This window comes from Macaca thibetana, chromosome 18 (genome assembly GCF_024542745.1).
Source record: "Macaca thibetana thibetana isolate TM-01 chromosome 18, ASM2454274v1, whole genome shotgun sequence".
Lineage (NCBI taxonomy): Eukaryota > Metazoa > Chordata > Mammalia > Primates > Cercopithecidae > Macaca > Macaca thibetana.
Window position 1 is genome coordinate 50,143,622 of NC_065595.1, and position 15,090 is coordinate 50,158,711.

Consider the following 15,090-nt stretch of genomic DNA (forward strand, 5'->3'; position numbering starts at 1 on the left):
GGACTAAAGATGAACTTCATTAGTAACATGGCTACTGGAGAATATGGTTTAGGTGTGCAGCAAAATAAGTATCCTAATCTTCTACTCTATAGTTAAGCAGGCTTACCGATTGCTTTAGGCAGTGTTGAACAACTGCAGGGGCCGTCGCCCAGGGGAGAGCTTCCTTTTACTGCATGGCAAAGAGCAGAACAAAACACACACTCTCTGTAGATAAGCAAGTTCTGAAAAGAAATACTAAGAAAAGCAATGAACTATAAATACCCAGATGTTGCTTCTAAAATTGCCAGTCAGATAATCTTTTCTCCTTGAGGAAAAGAGAGTGAAGAGCAAAGAGAAGACAGACTGTTGTACTAATAGATATCCCTCTGCACGGAAAAATGAAAGAAGGGATTCCCTCAATAACCGCAACAAAAATTGCCCCTCATCTCCCTCTTTTTAGTTGTATTTTTATTTTTGTTTGTAATTCCAGTTTGTGTCTCTCTTTGATCCAAAAAGGTAATTTCAGACTTGAAAAGTGTGCCTATGCAATCATTGCTAAACTGTTCATCAATGACATTATCCTCGAAAGCTAAGGTATCACTGTGTCTTTTAAATTTTGTGCCCTGCTTGAATTTAGGGGAAGATTTTTAATGAGTATCATGACCTCCTTGAGATCTTGATTCTACTTCATCCTTCACTATTATCTGTAGCTGAGCAGATTGTTGTTGTTTTACTATTATTTCAAATGTCAGTCTATATATCATAGACCTATGGGCAAATATGTGTGCCACTATGTCACAGACAATGCAGTTTTGGTCACTGTACACAAAGAGTGTAATACTCTCCCATTACAGAATGAGTTCAGTGATGATTGGAAATATAATAAGATTGTTTTAAATTTCTATTGAATGAAGAAATGAAATATAAATGTGTCATTGTATTATTTGAGTACTACCTGTAAAAATGATTTTTGGCATATATCACTACATGTTCCTCCATTTCGCTTAGTTGTTCTAGTCCAATAGTTATTGATGATTTTATATATTAGATATGCTTAGAGTGCTTTAGAAAATTTATATTTTAACCTCATTCCAGTTACAATGCAGGGAGTTTAGAGTAGAATGAAGGTTCATATGCTTTGAAAATCTCCCCTAGGTGATTCTGATATAAACTCTTTATTAAAGACTTTGCTCATAGAAGGTGACCTGATCTCAGCCTAAGCAATGACATTAACATTCCAAAATGCACTGGAGAGTTCTTAAATTATGAAATGCTCACTTTTTTCACATTGGTTTTCTTCTGTCTAGAAAGCCCTAATATGCTAATTAACTCATACTCATTTTTCATAAAATTAAAAATTTTTTTCTTATCTTACTTCTCATTCCTATCAGCAAGCAGAGTCAAGCATTTATCATAATGGAAAGATCAGGAGCTTATTAACCACAGTAATTTAAAGTCACATTTTATTCCCCAAATCTCCCTGAAAGGACTATCACAGTTTTGTATAGGTATAAATCCACAGGAGCAAAGAAAATGTGAGAAGAGTGAATGACAGGGAGAAAATAAAATTTGAATGCTGGAATGCAGATTGAGGAGTGATGACAAACTTAGACTGGAGAAAGCTGAAATCTAGGGGTTTTCAAGGAAGGTAGGAGCAGGAGACTCAGAGCATGCCTATGGCTCAGGGAATCAGAAGCATTGAGGACCTTTGCATTTGACTGGAGGTAAGCAGAAGGCAGGGAATGAGAACATTGGCTGAGAATCTGTATCAACAAACCATTAGGCACCTAGAACGTCTTTCCAACTCTCATTGGCCGAGTGACTCCAGGGGATGCTAGCCACTTCTGGGAAACCAGATGGATTAAATGAAAATCCACATACTGAAAAATGAAACAGCCCGCAGACTGAGATCACTGATAGCCACCCAGAAGAGTCTGGATGATCCTTCGCTGCAAACTCTGATGGATATTGAAAGAGAGTGACAGAACCAGATGTTGAGGATCCTCTCAAAGAGCCAGGTCACTGCTTCAAAATAGAGCTGAAGTCCATTGAAGGCAGGTTATGGAATTCTTTCTTTATGCACAGCATCACTGTAGTTGCTGGGAATACAGGGGTAACTCTCTGTATCTCTGTCTCTGTATCTGTCTCTCTCTCTCTCTCTCTCTCTCTCTCTCTCTGTATATATACTTATATATACACACAGAGAGATTCATATGTGTGTATACACACACACATATATATGGATGACATAAACAGATTATAGATAGGCAGATACAGATGTGTGTGTGTCTGTGTGTGTGTGTGTGCGTATGTGTGTGTGTGTGTGTGTTTGCTGGGTGTGGCTGTTCATGCCTGTAATCTCAGCACTTTGGAAGGCTGAGGCATGAGATCAGCTTTAAGCCAGGAGTTTGAGACCAGCCTGGGTGACAAAAAGAGATAGATGTTTTTTAACCCTGCTTAAAAATTGATTTATCTGTTTGGTGTAAGATAAGGGTCAAATTTTATTCTTTGTGCATTTAAACCCAATGTACCCAGCACCATTTATTAAAGAGGCTATCCTTTCCCCATTGCATCTTCTTAGTGCTTTTGTCAAAATTAGGTTGGCTGTATATGTTTGGATTTATTTCTGGGCTCTCTATTCTGTTCCACTTGTCTATATCTCTGTTTTTATGCCAGTATGACATGCTTTTAATTACTATAGCTTTGTAATATAATTGCAAATCAGAAAATGTATTGCCTACATTTTTTTTCTCTTGGAATTGTTTTGGGCATTTGGCATTTTTACATTTCTTTATGAATTTTAGGATTGATTTTTCTATTTCTGTGAAGAATGACATTAGGATTCTGATACAGATTGCATGGAATATCTATATTGCTTTCTGAAGGATAAACATCTTCACAATATTAATTCCTCTGATCCACGAGCATGGGTTATCTTTCAATTTATTTGTGGCTCCTTCATTTTTTTTTAAATCAATACTTTATAATTTTCAGTGTATACATCTTTCACTGTCTTAAATTTATTTCTAGTTATTTTTTGATGTTGTAGTAAGTGGGATTGCTTTTTATATTTCTGTTATGTTATTATTAGTGTATAAAATGTTATTGATTTTTATATGTTGATTTTATATCTTACAACTTTATTGAATTCATTTATTAGTTCTAACAGGGTTTTTTGTGGAATCTTTGGGACATTTTTACATTTAGGATCATGTAAACAGTAATTAATTGCAAACAGAGATCATTTTACTTCTTTGTTTCTGATTTGGATGCTTTTAATTTGTATGGTAATAACTACTACCAAGAAAGAAAAGTCAGAGTACAATATAGATAATTATATGCCTGGGGGAACTGATCTGTAAGGAATGGTAGGATTGCAATTTTAAATAGGCTTGTCAGAGAAGGAAGCACCCCCCCTGAGAAGAGGACATGTGAACAATGTTCTGAAGGAGGTAAGGGAGCCAGGTATGGAGATATTCGGTATAAAAACAATCCAGGCAGAGGGAACTTGTTGCTGCTGAGGCAGCAACAAGCTTGGTATTTTCAAGGAACTAGTGTGGCTTTCTCAGAGTGAAAAATGTGCAGAGCAATAGGAGAAACATTTAGGGTTATCCAGATTCCAGACCATGCAAGATCTTGTAGGTCATGGTGATGACTTTGGCTTGCAGTGGAACAGAAACCAATGGAGCTTTTGAGAAGATAGTACTATGACCTGACTTACATTATTAGCAATAATTATGGCTGTTTTGTTGAGGATAGATGCAAGGGTAAGGGTAAAAGCAAGGAGGCTTTTGCCATAATCCAGAGGGAAATAATAGCAGCTTGGATGATGAAGGAATCAGTGTAGGTGATTACATGTCCCCTTGTCAATGAGCCCCACATTTGATAAAAATCACTTAATCAAAATCAAAATGTTCGTGGCAAATAAATTATAAAATAGGATTTTATACCTAGGCAAATTAAAACTGTATTTAGGGAAATTTTCAGGAGTATCAGATAGAATTAGTAATCAACAATAAAATCCTCTTGAGTGACTTTAAACAGACGGAAATACATTCCACTCTGTTATGTAGCTGGTCTGTGGCCTGAGGGTTGGGAACTTCTGCTTTCTATAGTCTCAGTCACAACTGCTCAATTTGGTCGTTATGTCATGAAAGCAACCCGAGACAAAATGCAAATGAATAGATGTAACTATATTCCAATATGACTCTACTTATAAAATCAGGCAGATGACCTTCAAACTGTAGTTTATTGATTCCCCGCTCTTTTCAGGATCCGTCACTAATTCTGTAGAGTATTCCGATCATCTGTAAATATTTAAATAACTTCCAATTTTTCTGGTTCATAAGGGCCAAGTGCAGAGCTGGTAGCATTGTGACTTGGAGGAGAAGAACCTTCTCTTACTCTAGGGTTGCTCCGAGTTCATAATCTTTGAGGTCACTTAATAAATAGGTTACACTCAAATACTTTTCTTTCAAACCCAAGGAGGCCCAATAGAACACTGTAATGAGTATATTTCACTTTGGAGAGAATTTTTTGAATGTCCTAAAACACCAGAAATACTGCAATTTCACAAAGATAGTAGTCCTATTTGTTCGTTGCATTTATCCTATTCTTTTATTACCAGTCATCCAAACCACTGTTACTTCCTGCTTACTGGATCCTAAGAATATATTGTTATTATTATGGTAGACCAGAGGTTGGCAAACCTATTACCTAAAGCACCAGAAAATAGATAGTTTATGTGGGCCACATTTGGTTTCTGTCACATATTTGTGTGTGTATATATTTGTGTGTGAGTGTGTGTGTGTGCATTTACAACCCTTTACAACGTACTAACTACTTTTAGCTCACAGGTCTTACAAAAACAGGCTGCAGGCTGAATTTGGTTAATGGGGTATAGTTTGCCAATTTCTTTAGCAGCTCAATTTTATTTACTTTAAAATTCTGGGATGATCAAGGCTCTGTAGGACTAAATTATAACATAGATACACTGATTCAGCTTTGAAGCATAAGAATAAAAAATGCAATGCTATCTCTGTTGACTGTATGCAGTTTCTTCTGCTTTTTAACTTATGGCAGTAAAAAAAGAATATTGCTGATTTCTTTCAGCAAAGAGACAAATCCAAGTTCTTTGAAGTAATGTGGGCACACTGGAGAAAAGAAGCTCTGACAATAGCCTTCTCTTACAGCTATTTTCCAGGATGCTGTGTACTGAGTAAAGAAAAATGTCCATACTCTTTAAGGATGACTGGGCACTGATTCTTAGCTAACGCTAATTCTTGGAGATCCACGACATCACAGCAGACCACTGTGATTTTACTGGTGTTGGAGGATAAGTGGATATACTCAACAGCTACTAAAAATCCTACCTATATAGATTTCCTCACTAATGGATTTAGACAACATGTGATAGGAAGTACCAGTTGGGAATCCCTAGAATTTTTCTTCCCTTCCAAAATACAGTCATGCACTACATAACAACATCTGGGTCAATGATGGACCATATATAGGATGCTGGTCCTGTAAGACTATAATACCATAATTTTACTGTACCTTTTCTTTGCTTAGATATGTTTAGATATGCTATTGTGTTACAGTCACCTATAGTATTCAGTATAGTAACATACTGTACAGGTTTGTAGTCTAGGAGAAACAGGCAACACCACATAGCTTAGGTGTGTAGTAGGCTTTACCATGTAGGTTTGTGTAAGTGACCTGATTGATGTTCATACAATCATGAAATTACCTAACAATACATTTCTCAGAGTATATCCCATTTTTCTGCAATGCACAACTGTAATAAATCAAAAGTGATACTGTATACCTGGGGGATTGCAGAGTATAATGCCATCATGAAAGACTTGAGAGATGCTAAGGAGATGATTCCTGTCATTTTCCCCACCTACTTTACCTGCTAGGCTTGTGCTGAAGATATCCTGGAGGATGATAGCTGATTATTGTGAATGTATTCAAAGGCTAACTGCAATAGTGCCTCTTCTTAGTTAGTGTGAGCTGCTACACAAAGTAATAGACTTGATGGATTAAACAGCAGAAATTTATATCTTACTGTTCTGGAGGCTGGAAGTCCCAGATCAGGGTGCCAACATAGTTGGGTTCTGGTGAGGACCGTTTTTCTGGATCGTAGACTACTGATTTCTCCTTGTATCATAACTTGGCAGAAAGAGGGTAAGATAAATATTTGGGGTCTTTTCTATAAAAGCACTAATCTTATTTGTGAGGGCTCTACTCTCATGGCCCCACTTCCTAATAACATCACATTGGGGATTAGGATTTCAACATGTAAATTTTGGGGGGACACAAAGGACTTGGATTTGTCTCTTTGGTAAAAGAAATCAGCAAAGGCCTTTGTCTCAAAGGACTTGGATTCTATGATCTGATACAAATTTGAGAGTTAGGTATTAGGCCATGTCTCTTTTGGTGGCTTCAGTCAGATCTCTTATTGGCACACATAACAAAGGGTTTATTAACTTTCTGGGTATCCATAAAGTTTATTGCTAAGAACACAGTAATCAACAAGTAATCACCAAAGATTTATCTGGTTCCGACCATTCTGGTCCAAAGTAGAGTAAATATATCTTCATCTTTTAAGTTAGAGCTACTTCTTGATTGCTTCCAGCATTGCCACTGAAAATGTTAACAGTATCTCCCACGGCCCAGCGGCCTATGGAAAGTAGCCATTATAGCACTTTCAAATATTCTATTTCTACCTCTATCAGTACATGTATTTCTGAAAGTCATGATGAAGAGACTTTCTCATATACCTCCCCATAAAACATGGACAGGAAGGCAGCTTCATTTATTACATGTATCTACTGCCCTAACATTTTGGATTCTTCCTCTACATTATACCAAAAAGTACCCAGTATATCAATCTTATTTAGAATAAGCCACCAATTAGTCTAGGTGTTTCAGTCACTGAATTAATTAAGCAGAATAGTTGTAGGAAGATTTAAAGTGACACATAATAAGCTTCTAAAATACTTGAAGTAAAGTATTCAAAGTAAAATTAAATAAATAAATCTACTATCAACTGCTTGATACAGCCCATTATATCTGGAATCTTTGTGAAGTGCACCCATACTAAGATATTCTGCCCTATTTGAAATTATTTTTCCCTCCCTGATTTAGTATCATAAAAATGCATTTCCACAGCTACTTTCCAGGTGTACGTTGATACAATTTAGCAAGATTTTGTAATACTTTTGATTTATATTCTCTCTTGTAGCTCTAAATTGGTAATTGATTGCCTAACACATACTGGGATATGGCTACATTGCAGGTTATAAGCCAGTGAGGACATTGAAGGGAGTGACAATGAGGTGAAATTATTGCACTCTACAAGGTAACTGTCTCTAGTGATTACATTATACAAATGACCTCTTCAGGATGAAGAGAAGTTTACTGTTCTCATGGGATGGAGGTATCAGTGGGATTGACACTTGGTGTCCTATTATTCTACAACTGGCAGAAAGTAACATTGCAATAGTCAGAATTATGTTAACATGCCATAACCAAACTAGAGAAATACATATTCTACAACAAAGAGGGGAAGATGTAAGAAAAAATAACTCCCCATTTTCTCTGGTTGGAATGTAATAATATCATCCATATCTCAAATGTAAAAAATATAGTAAGATTATAATCATGCTTTTTAGAAACAAGAAGAAAATACAAGCGGAAACAAGCAAATGAGTTGGAATCGGTAGTCTTTGGGGAATAGGAATCCAAGGTGAGACAGATAACTATTGTTTTTAGTTGTAAATATTTTAAACCTAATTGGCTTTTAAAATCAAATGTGAAGCTGGGTGCGGTGGCTCACTCCTGTAATTCCAGCACTTTGGGAGGCCAATGCAGATGGATCATGAGGTCAAGAGATTGATACCATCCTGGCCAACATGATGAAACTCCACCTCTACTAAAAATACAAAAATTTACTTTGACAAAATTCAACAGCCCTACATGCTAAAAACTCTCAATAAATTTGATATTGATGGAACATATCTCAAAATAATAAGAGCTATTTATGACAAACCCACAGCCAATATCATACTGAATGGACAAAAACTGGAAGCATTCCCTTTGACAACTGGTACAAGACAGGGATGCCCTCTCTCACCACTCCTATTCAACATAGTGTTGGAAGTTCTGGCTACGGCAATCAGGCAAGAGAAAGAAATAAAGGGTATTCAGTTAGGAAAAGAAGAAGTCAAATTGTCCCTGTTTGCACATGACATGATTGTATATTTACAAAACCCCATTGTCTCAGTCCAAAATCTCCTTAAGCTGATAAACAACTTCAGCAAAGTCTCAGGATACAAAATCAATGTGCAAAAATCACAAGCATTCTTATACACCAGTAACAGACAAACAGAGAGCCAAATCATGAATGAACTCCCATTCACAATAGCTTCAAAGAGAATAAAATACCTAGGAATCCAACTTACAAGGGATGTAAAGGACCTCTTCAAGGAGAACTACAAACCACTGCTCAGTGAAATAAAAGAGGACACAAACAAATGGAAGAACATACCATGCTCATGGTTAGGAAGAATCAACATCATGAAAATGGCCATACTGCCCAAGGTAATTTATAGATTCAATGCCATCCCCATCAAGCTACCAATGACTTTCTTCACAGAACTGGGGAAAAAAACTGCTTTAAAGTTCATATGGAACCAAAAAAGAGCCCGCATTGCCAAGACAATCCTAAGCCAAAAGAACAAAGCTGGAGGCATCATGCTACCTGACTTCAAACTATGCTACAAGGCTACAGTAACCAAAACAGCATGGTACTGGTACCAAAACAGAGATATAGACCAATGGAACAGAACAGAGCCCTCAGAAATAATACCACACATCTACAGCCATCTGATCTTTGACAAACCTGACAAAAACAAGAAATGGGGAAAGGATTCCCTATTTAATAAATGGTGCTGGGAAAACTGGCTAGCCATAAGTAGAAAGCTGAAACTGGATCCTTTCCTTACTGCTTATACAAAAATCAATTCAAGATGGATTAGAAACTTAAATGTTAGACCTAAAACCATAAAAACCCTAGAAGAAAACCTAGGTAATACCATTCAGGACATAGGCATGGGCAAGGACTACATGTCTAAAACACCAAAAGCAACGGTAACAAAAGCCAAAATTGACAAATGGGATCTAATTAAACTAAAGAGCTTCTGTACAGCAAAAGAAACAACCATCAGAGTGAACAGGCAACCTACAGAATGGGAGAACATTTTTGCAATCTACTCATCTGACAAAGGGCTAATATCCAGAACCTACAAAGAACTCAAACAAATTTACAAGAAAAAACAAACAACCCCATCAAAAAGTGAGCAAAGGATATGAACAGACATTTCTCAAAAGAAGACATTCATGCAGCCAACAGACATATGAAAAAATGCTCATCATCACTGGCCATCAGAGAAATGCAAATCAAAACCACAATGAGATACCATCTCACACCAGTTAGAATGGCAATCATTAAAAAGTCAGGAAACAACAGGTGCTGGAGAGGATGTGGAGAAATAGGAACACTTTTACACTGTTGGTAGGATTGTAAACTAGTTCAACCATTGTGGAAAACAGTGTGGCGATTCCTCAAGGATCTAGAACTAGAAATACCATATGACCCAGCCATCCCATTACTGGGTATATACCCAAAGGATTATAGATCATGCTGCTATAAAGACACATGCACACGTATGTTTATTGTGGCACTATTCACAATAGCAAAGACTTGGAATCAACCCAAATGTCCATCAGTGACAGACTGGATTAAGAGAACGTGGCATATATACACCACGGAATACTATGCAGCCATAAAAAATGATGAGTTTGTGTCCTTTGTGGGGACATGGATACAGCTGGAAACCATCATTCTCAGCAAACTATCACAAGAACAGAAAACCAAACACCACATGTTCTCACTCATGGGTAGGAATTGAACAATGAGATGACTTGGACACAGGAAGGGGAATATCACACACCGGGGCCTATTGTGGGGAGGAGGGAAGGGAGGGGATGGAATTGGGAGTTATACCTAATATAAATGACGAGTTGATGGGTGCTGATGAGTTGATGGGTGCAGCACACCAACATGGCACATGTATACATATGTAACAAACCTGCACATTGTGCACATGTACCCTCGAACTTAAAGTATAATAAAAAAAATACAAAAATTTAGCTTGGCATCATGGCACGTGTCTGTAGTCCCAGCTACTCAGGAGGTTGAGGTAGAACAATCACTTGAACCTGGGAGGCAGCGGTTGCAGTGAGCCAAGATCGTGCCCCTGCACTCCAGCCTGATGACAGAGTGAGACTTGGTCTCAAAAAATAAATAAATAAATAAATAAATAAATAAATAAATAAATTAATTAAATCAAACACGCATGTTTAATTTATTTATTTTTATTTATTTATTTTGTGCAAGACAAAAAGATATATAGATGGATAGACATAGATATGACAAATATAGTTTTAGCCTACTAGAGCTGCCATAACAAAATAATACCAAAGACTGGATAGCTCAACAGAAATTTATTTTCTCACAGTTCTGGAGGCTGGAAGTCCAACATCAAGGTGTCAGCAGGTTCTCCTGAGGCCTTCCTCCTCGGCTTGCACATGGCACCTTCTTGTGAGCTCCTCACGTGACTGGCACTTTCTCTTTGTGAGCGCATATCTGGTGTCCCTCTGCAAGTCCTAATCTCCCCGTATTACAAGGATATCAGTCAGATTGAATAGAGGTCCACCCTAATGGCTTCATTTTAACTAATTACCTCTTTGAATGCACTATCTCCAAATATAGCCAGACTTTGAGGCACTGGGGTTTAGGACTTCAACATAACAATTTTGAGAGAGGCTGGGCATGGTGGCTCACACCCGTAATCCTAGCACTTTGGGAAGCTAACATGGAAAGATTACTTGAGCCAAGGAGTTCAAGATCAGCCTGGGAAACATAGTGGGGCCCTGTTTATTTTTTAAAAAAAAGTACAACAAAAGAAAAAATAAAATTTTTGAGAGAATACAATTCTGTTCATAAAATAAAAATATATACATTAAATATATTATATTGTTGCATAATTATAATATATATTATATATACATATATTACATGTACATTACATAAAAATAAAAAATGTTTTTATGACTATATATGTTTATATTGATTTTTTGTCTCTCAAATTTTAATCATTGTGGCCTTCATTACCAATACTAGTTCTGCAATGATTTTAGAAAAATTATTTCTAATTTTAAAATACTTGTTTCTTGCCTATAAAAACAAATTTCAGTAAGTTATATAATATACCTTTTGTGAAGTGCTTTGCTCAATAACTGCACATAGTAAGATCTCTGGGCACTCATTTGCTCTTGCACACAGCAGATAACCATAATGGAATTTATGCATAAACTATGAATTTATTCATGCTGTCATCCATTCAACACTTATCGCACATTAATTATATTTCAGGCACTCTTCTTAGGCTAAAGTGTGAATAAGAAGTATTTCTCTTTTTCTTTTTCTTTTTTTTTTTTGTGAAGAAGTCTCTGTAGCCCATGCTGGAGTGCAGTGGTGCGATCTCCGCTCACTGCAACCTCTGCCTCCAGGGTTCAAGCGATTTTCCTGCCTCAGCCTGCCGAGTAGCTGGGATTACAGGCGCGTGCCACCAAATCTGGCTAATTTTTTTGGTATTTTTAGCAGAGAGCGGGTTTCACCTTGTTAGCCAGGATGGTCTCAATCTCCTGACCTCATGATCTGCCCGCCTCGGCCTCCTAAAGCGCTGGGATGACAGGCGTTAGCCACCGTGCCTGGCTACATAAGAAGTATTTCTAAGGCTTAAAAATTTATGTTTAATGAAGGAAACATAGATGTAAACAAAAAGGGGAACAAATTTGTAGTTACTATAACACAAACTTCAGCAAAACAATAAGGGGGTATGAAAGTGAGAGGGTCATTTCTAACTTTTGGGAGGATGAGGAGCGGAATCAGTCAATAAAGATTTTATAACAGAGACAATAGGGAGCTTAGAACTTCATTGTTAAAAAAGACTTCACAATAGGGAAGAAGCACATTTTAGACAGCGTGAATAGAAAAGCAAAACGAACCACGAGTAAAAAGAATGCCTCATTCAGAGCAATAGAAATAATGAATATATTTGGAATAGAGGGTACGGGGGAGTGTCAAGAGTTGGCATTATTTTCTTTAGTACAGTTAGCAACATGATTAAGCAGTAGTCTTACTTTCTCCATATTTTGAATGAGAAAAGTATGTTTATAAAGGTTAAATCCATTGCTCCATGTCACCCTTCTAATAAGGAACAAACAGACTCTTGAATGGGATCCAAACACCTTATTCTTAGTCATGACTGATCAATTAATGCTTGCTGAATGAAGCTTTGAATAAAGGAATGGTTGCTTAATGAATGCCATGTCAATGTGCAGCAACAAATCTACCTGAGAGTAAAAGAACATTTTAAAAGCAAAATTGAAGAAGCCAAGGTTTAACTAACAAATTGAAAATAAGATTCGATTTGTTTTAGACTACAGTAAACTGATCAATTACACTGTTACAAAAATATGTTTGAGAGAGAATAATCAATCTGGTTTGAAATAGTTGCTAGTACATATATTTTTTTTCCTTCTTTAGGTCAAGCACTATCAGTACTTACTAACTGATTCAGCAGAGAGGCGAGAATAACATGTATCTTAAAGTTTAGAAGTTTGGAAATTGACCATTTGAAACTTTCTTCATCTCTTCATTATATTTTTCACTTCAACGCCATTGACATTGTAAAGTTGCTTTGAAGAAGTTCTATGAATTTTAGGCTTCAAATTAATAACATCTTATATAATTAGCAGAAGAATAAAGTAGCTTAATAGCTTTAGAAGTATGAGGTCTATAGAAAGAAAAAAATTAGAAATTGCCTTGGGGTCACATTAGTGTTTAATCAATGTGTGAGGGTTGATGGTAACACTGTGAGGCTTAGTCCACAGCTGCAGAGATTCCGCTTTAGGACTACATATTTCAACAGCTGATAATGCTTTAAAAGTTTGATAGCCATTTCTAGGAGTTTCCATTATTTTGAAATTAGAGACAGATTATAACATAGTAAAAATTAGTCTTACTCTAATGAACTTACTGTACAGTCCATTAAGTTCAAAATCCTGGGCTCTGTAATTGATAATTTAGAAAACTTTAACCATCTCGATGTGTAATATCATAAACTTTAGTTTCATTCTAAAAATAAAGCAAAACTCCTGCTTGAAGAAGCAAGTCCACTGTGCTGTACTGTTCCTAAGGGAAGGGAAATGGATTCATTCTCACATCCTTGCATCAGTACCTTTATTGCTTCAGAAATTACAGAGAAGCTGGCATGTTGCTTTGCAAATAACACACTCCCTTCCTGCTCTGAAAGTGACTTTGGTGGCATTGTAGATTGTTCTGTAACCTTTAAAGACCTTTCCTTCCATTCAGCCTTGGAGCCAGCCATGTGGGGTTGGTTACTCTTTTTTCTGTCCTCCTTCCTTCTTCACATGTGCATTTTAGTGCCAGGTTATAACACATGCCAAAATGCACATGTGAAGAAGGAAGAACAAAAGAGTATGCATCCCCAAATGGCTGGCACCAAGGGTGAATGGAAGGAAACATCTTTAAAGGTCTTTTGGTTTATACAGAGTTGGAAAGTTGCTGCAACCATTATGTAGTTACCCTCTTTCAAAGCACTTATCAGTACCTGACACATCATAGATATACTTGTTCATCATAGTGGCTGGATGCCAAATTTCTCCACTGGAATGAGACCTTCTAGAGTGAGAGAACTTTTCTTCTTTGTTTCTTTGTTTGTTTTTGCACTGTTGTATCCCCAGCATTCAAACAGTGTCTGGAATAAATTAGGCATTCAAATCATTTTTATAGAATGAATGGATTTTTAAATGAATTGATGGATTTGTATTTTTGCTCTGTCTCACTCTCTCTTCAAAAATTGTCACTTTCTATTCCAGTCCTTCGTGCTACTAGAGTCAATATTCTTCTCTCTGATCCTTGGATCTGGAAATGTCTTGTGTATAGCACAAGTGCGACATGAACAGCATCCTTGGTCTGATCAGAGCATTACAGAGAAGCTGTGTTACTCTTTCTCTAAGCTTCAGAGCCAGTCTTCCTCCCTCATTCTTATAGTCCGTTTCTTGCTGCTGAGTGCTCCTTCATGCCTCTGCCAGCTTCCCTTCATCCCTTCCAGCTTGTCAATATGTGGATCCAGGATAGAGAGAGTGGAGAAATCAGGCATAATCCCAGCCAGTGTCCTGGGACATCTGAGACATCTGCCTGGTCCCTGAAATTGTTGATCTCCCAAATCTCCCCAATTTTTGCCTCATAGTTAATAAATGCCTCTGTTAATGATCTTGCCTTTCATCGGATGTGAAATGTTACAATTACCTCAAACTCTCAACCTAAAACTTTTGTTCATTAATATCTTACAGGATTAAATTTACATTTTCCCCATGCTTGTTTGTATTTGATTGATGACTAGTAATCCCTGTAGACAGACTTAGATGCTCTGTATTGAATGCACAGCTGGCATTATGCTATTAATTCATTGTGATGGCATTAGTAATAATTGCATCTGAGTGTTAAAAAGAGTCCATTTTAAGTATGTATAAAAGCAGCAATATCCCATATGGTATGATTTAAAGGATGTCACAGGAAATTAACCTGATCGCCAAATCCATCTCATTAAAAACACGTTGTCTAAAACAGTAAAGATTAATTCTGTGGTTAACATAGAGAAGCTCTGTTACCATAAAAATCTGATAAGTAAGCATATTAAAACTCAGCTCTGTCCATAAGTTTGTCCTTGGTTAAAACCTTTCAATGGTACCCCATTGTCCGTCCATTAAGTCTAAACTTCTTAGACTCAATCAGAGCATTTTGTCAGTTTATGTCACTCCCCTGATGTTCATTGACCACACACCCCAACCAAACTGCAATGTCCCTCTCCCCACACATGCTCAAAAACTTCCCTGTTCTGTCTTTTTGCCCCAACCTTCTCTTTTGTCTGGTAACCCTGACTCTCAGTTTCC

General features: G+C 37.0%; 1 protein-coding gene across 3 annotated transcripts in view; it reads right to left on the minus strand.

Moving 5' to 3' along the window:
• TTR (transthyretin) overlaps positions 1–15,090 on the minus strand; it is a 1,143,467-nt gene that overhangs the window by 989,159 nt on the left and 139,218 nt on the right. Inside the window, exon 1 of one of the 3 annotated variants that reach the window (XM_050768293.1) lies at positions 3,390–3,393. The exons of the other annotated variants lie outside the window; for them this stretch is intronic. The gene's annotated coding sequence lies outside the window, so the exon portion shown is untranslated. Of the gene's footprint in view, positions 1–3,389; positions 3,394–15,090 lie in introns of those variants that run through there. 3 annotated transcript variants of the gene reach the window in all.